Consider the following 6,053-nt stretch of genomic DNA (forward strand, 5'->3'; position numbering starts at 1 on the left):
GGTAAAAGAAAAACAGTCGATAAATTGGACATCATCAAAAATCTGCTCTTCAAAAGAAACTATTGAGAATATTAAAGGACAAGCCACAGACTCAGAGAAAACTATTTGCAGTATATGTATCTTACAAAGAATTTGCATCCAAAATACATAAAGAACTCTTACAACACAATAATAAGGAAATAAACTGCCCAGTTTTTTAAAATGGCAAAAGATTAACAAGGACTTCACAAAAGAATATATACAAATGACCAATAACCACATGAAAAGATCCTCAGCATCTTTAGTTACTAGGGGAATGCAAACTAAAGCCACAATGAGATACCATCTACACCTATTACAGTCGCTAAAACTTTAAACACACACATGCATACATGCTGATCATACCAGTTCTGGGGAGGATGCAAAGCAACTGGAACTTTCATGCATTGTTGGTGAGAATGCAGGATAGTACAACCGCTTTGGAAAGACGTTTAGGAGCTTCTTACGACGTTGAGCACATGCTTAGACTAGGACCCAATATTCTCACTCCCCAGTATTTTACCATAAGAAATGGAAGTTTAAATCAAAAGATTTATATATGAATGTTTACAGCAACAGAAACAAAAGAATGTTCATCAGTTGGTGAATGAATAAACAAATTGTGGAAAATGCTAATAGTTAAGCAGTAAAAGGAAGCAAACTATTGATACATATAATAATATGGATGAATCTCAAAACCATTATTCTAAATGAAAGAAGCCTTACATATAGGGTATATACTATATTACTCCATTTACGTGATATTCTAGAGAAGGTAAAACTATAAAGTTGGAAAATAGATCAGTGGTTGCCAGGAACTGGGCATAAGGGAAGAAAACAGATTAAAAAGGAAAATGAGAGAACTGTTTAGCACGGTTGTAAATTTCTGTATGTCTGTTGTGTTGATGGCTATGTATTTGTCAAAACAGACCAAACCATATACTTTTAAAAAGTGAATATGACTATATATAAATTAAAACTGACTTAAATAAAAATATGTTGGAAAAAATTTAACTTTCTGAGAAGTATTACAGAACATGAATATAAACAATAAGAATATTGCCTTTGAAAACAAGCTAGGTTTAAAATGGTAATAATCACCATTAAAATTTACTTCTCAAAAGACTTTCCAAGGAATTTGAATGAAGTAAAGGTGTCTAGAAGTTTTATTTAAATCATTAAAAATTTAACGTTATCTCCAGTGATTTCAGACTAACAATACCTTAGAAATGAATATATTACTTCTTCTACATACCATTAAAATATTTTTAACACTGAGCCATTTATTAATTTTGATATATATCAGAAGAAGAAATTGTACAAGATATTCTCTATTTACATTGTAATAAAATGGGAAATTAACAGTAAAAGTTATATGAAAAAAACCCTTTTGAAATTGAACAATGCTGTCCTAAATAATTCTTTATAGAGGAATTAAAATCTATAATTAGAGACTAGGAGAGAAAACTATAACAAGAATAAAATATACCCTTTCATTCTTAAGGATACGGTCAAAGCTAAAATTAGTTTAAAAATTCAAACCTCTAAATGCTTTCTTTAAAAAGAAAATATGAATTTTCTATATGTCAAGAATAAGAGAAATAATAAAAATAAATTTCAGAGAGGACAAATATTGATTAATAAGTATAAAAACAGAAATGAATAAATCAAAAGACAAAAAGTAGAATTAATAGCTAAACCTAATATAAGTTCAATTGAAAAGACAAAATATAAAACCTCTAGCAACTTAATTTTAGTATACTATTTCATAAAAATCATAGTATTATTTTTTAAATGAATTTGTATATTGTTCACTTCCTATCCTGGATATAGTTTTGTTTTATTTTATTATTCACTTTCTCAATCCTTGGCTTTAGTATTCTGTATTAATTTTAATACTTTATTTTGAATCACTAATTAACCTAATTCATCAATACAAAAGATCAAAGGAAAGTCCACAAGATCATTTTGATAGATTCAAAGAATATTTTTAAAAATTATTTACTTCTGGTAACTCTTGGAAAATAATGCATAGAATGATACTTCTTTTTTTCTTAAATTGATCGATAATAATAATTATCAATGAAATATTGAAACACCCTTAGCTCACCTCACTTATCTAAATTCTTTTACTGAAAAATTTAGCCTATGTAGTAAGAGAAAAAAATAGTTATAAATATTGAAAAGCAGTAACCAAACATCATTATTTGCAGATGATGTAAATAAAATTAAATTATTTCAATATTAAGTTATAAGGATACAAAATAAATACTTTTAAAAATACATGTTTAAACGCTATGCTATCAATAAGAGTTTGGAAAATATAATAGAAAAAATCCCATACCTATTGTGCATACATGTAGTGTTTCTCAAACCTTAATGTGCATACAGATCAACTAAGAATCTTGTTAAAATGTGATTCAGTAAGTTTGAGGTAGGAATCAAGATTTCACATTTTTAGTAAACTCCCAGGTGCTGATGCTGATTATACTCACAGTAATATATATATTTATTCTATACATTTTATATAGTTCTTAAGCTTTAAAATTCTACATGAGAATATATATGCAAATATGTATGTGTATATAGATAGATTTGTGAATATAGACATATTGACATATATTCTCATACAGAATTTTTAAACTTAAGAATTAACAAAAAATTAGTAAAACTTCTATTTTAAAAAAAAGTTAAAATATTACAAGAAATTAGTAAAACTTCTATTTTTAAAAAAAAGTTTAAAATATTACTGGGAGACACAAAAGAATATTTGAATAAAGAAGAGAAATGCCACATTCCTGGAGGGGAAGAAAATAATATAAAAATGTCTATTCTTCCTAAATTTTAATCTAATGCCTTTAGTTTAATACCAATAAAAATCACCAAATGATGTTTTTGTAGCTGGAAGAAATAAAAATTATAAAGTTCAACAGGAAGAATAAATATGCCATATTAACCAACAAATGTATTCACAAAGAGGACATTAGGTAGTTGTTTCCCTTCTGGAAATTAAAATCTATTGTAAAATAAAGATAATTAGGACATTTTCTGTCACAGAATTATTCAGATCAAAAGCATGGGCTACAAAGCCCAGCCATAGACCCAAGTGTACATATGATCTTAGTGTATAATAAGGATGGCATATCAGATCATGATAGAAGGATGGATTATTTATCAAGCGAATTGGGAAACCTGAGTTGATTACCAAAATAGACTTATATTCCAGCCTCACCACTGTACAAATTTAGGACTTAATAAAATACCCCCCCACCCCCGGCCACACACACACACACACACACATCAAATCATGTGAACTGTAATATAAAAGATAAATTGTAAAGTATCCACAAGTAGAAATCATAAAAAGCACAAGATTTACCACAGGTAACAAATTTGTTTTAAAAATAAGCTTTCATCTATTATAATATATATTATTTTACAGGATCCCATTGTTTTAGAATGGGGTGAATCAATGGAGTAAGCAATCATTGCCCATTACTGACTCTTTTTCTTTTGACTAAAATTCAATGACGTGTATCATTTAGTTAGCCTCTAACATATTTCTTCTTTTTTACCAAAAGCCCTATCAGCATAGCTAAATCAGAGTTTTTCCTCTGTGATAAAATCAGACCAATCAGCTCTGAGATTGTTCTCTGATTACAATTGTAGTTTTTTATTTTTTGGTTCTTGTTTTCACTGTAACTGCAGTGAGATTGTCCATTTTGGTCACAGGCTGCCTCCTGCAGTTTTCCAAATGGCATCAAATGACAAATGATTAAGAACTTTTCAAAAGACAGATCCTCATTTCCCCTTCAAAAGACAGATCATCATTTCCCCTACAAGTTGCACACGACGTAAAATATATCTTTAAAAGCGTATGTCATTTTAGAAAGCATCAATAAATGAATAAAAGTATAAAAGCTAGGCTTTACAACTGCCTCTAGCATTTCCTTGTCAAATATCTAACAGGCGCATACAATAAGCACGCAGTGAATACTGCAATAATTATAAAAGTCACAAATAATAAATTGCCAAATAAAATATCTCATCTCAAATCACCAAATATTCTTTTTTAATTACACTTTCAGGGTAGAGACTGGATCTGGGTCTTCCTTGGGTTCCTCTCATGAAGCCACGAATCATGTGGTTTAGGGCAGAGTGGTGTTATGGTTAAAAGAACCTAGTCCCGTCTAGCGATAGTGATTTCTAAACTCATGTCCTCTACTTGCATTTCTTCCACACCATACAGAGGACTTATAATTACAAGCAATTTTTTAAAAATTCCAATCTTTTTATAAATCACACTGTAATGGTTCCAGTAGTGTCAACCTCACTAGCCCTCACCACTCACAAAAATCTTCTCTGCCTACATCCAAAGCAAGTGTGATGCCTTCTCCCCTCTCTCCTCTCTTTTGATAAGCTCTTTCTTCACTACCCCTCCTTCCCACCACACCTCATCCTTCTCTCCAATCTAATCTACTTTTGTCAGAAGAACTTGTCTGACAGAGCAAGATTCCTGGAGAATAGCTCAGCAAAGCGAAAGCATTGCATCATAGGCAAAGAGAGGCCAAAGACTGGAAACATTCATTCGGTAAGGATTTTGTCCATCAAATTTGTAGATGCTAACTAAATATGCATGAGTGAATAAAGTAATAGGGGAGTACACCACATAGACTTGTGGAAGAAATAAATAAATAAAGTAATAGGGGAGAATTAGCTATCATGTGGAAGAAAATTGTCAGAATCAGAAAACCCAGTCCCTGGACAGCACTCTGCTTCAGCTACTCTGACTTACCTTTACAAAATTGCTCCAGTAGGGACAAAATATATAAACATGAGTTTCAAACATTCTCTTTTTCTGAAGTAACATAAAGTATTCATGGTAAGTATTAGTATTATAGTTTTGATATTAGTATTACAGTATTGATGTTGTCTTGATATTAAATGAACCCATGTGATCGTTTTAAAATTTCCGACATTTTAATCAGAATACACCAGAGCAAACAATCTGTGTTCTGGAGGGATTAATATATTCATTTGCAAAAATCCTTGTCATGGAGTACCGTAAAACCTCGTTAACTAAGACCCTTCTAATTCAGAAATCACCATACGAAAAGCAGTGTGGTATAATACAATGCTGTGTGGCTAGACATGGAGAACCAATAAACTTAAGACAGCTCTTTAACTAGTTATGCATGATTTTAGAAAGTTCCCTTTTCCTCTACTTTCTGCTCATTTGTGTTTGCAGTGAGCTAATTTATACAGTCGATCCATCTCATCATCATACAATTCTATGATTATCCATAAGCCAGATAGATTTTGTTTCTACTTTATTCTTTTTATATGCAATGTTTCAGGGACTGGAATTATTTTTGTCTGCATGTTTTTAATGTGGAATACCTGAAGAGCCCTGAGAGGTCACATGAGTTTCCTAAATTCGGGCAATTATGATTATGTACATTTTTCTGGACACAGGTTCAGACTTTTTATCTGGTTCCCGAAAGCTCTGTATACCTCTCAAAAAAAAAGGTTAAGAACCACTTACTTTAATAATGAACTAATTCCAAGTGATTCCCATCAGCTTGTAAAAACAGGCTCACAAAATGTTGCTTAATAATCATATGTTGGTTCTGTAACATTCTGTAGCCCACATTGATAAATACAGTAGAAGCTACATTTCGAACTTTCACTAATGGCTGGGTCCCCATTTGGTGATAGGGCATGGACTGCATCCAGCTAGTTGACCCTGTTATATCAAAAACCTTGAACAACACCTACCCATAATAGGCTCTCAATGAAGCAAGGAAGTGAAAGGTCTACCCCTTTATCTCTAGGAGAAGAAGGCAGCTAGGGTGATCATTTCACATCTAGGTTTGGATTGAGATTCCAGAACTCTGTGAGATGATGGAAGAATCAACAAGTAAGAACAGTTAGTTCATCTTATCTACAAGTCAAGTCTTGTCATTTCAGTCAAGAAAAAACAGAGGTCCAAAGTGAGGAAAGGCCTTAACAAAAGAGTCAAGACCAAGACTAGA

The 6,053-nt window shown here is 31.5% G+C and overlaps 1 protein-coding gene across 1 annotated transcript in view; it reads left to right on the forward strand.

The window, feature by feature from the left end:
- SPATA16 (spermatogenesis associated 16) overlaps positions 1–6,053 on the forward strand; it is a 254,565-nt gene that overhangs the window by 116,939 nt on the left and 131,573 nt on the right. The window lies entirely within an intron of this gene.

Source organism: Mandrillus leucophaeus, unplaced genomic scaffold (assembly GCF_000951045.1).
Source record: "Mandrillus leucophaeus isolate KB7577 unplaced genomic scaffold, Mleu.le_1.0 Scaffold850, whole genome shotgun sequence".
Taxonomy (NCBI): Eukaryota; Metazoa; Chordata; class Mammalia; order Primates; family Cercopithecidae; genus Mandrillus; species Mandrillus leucophaeus.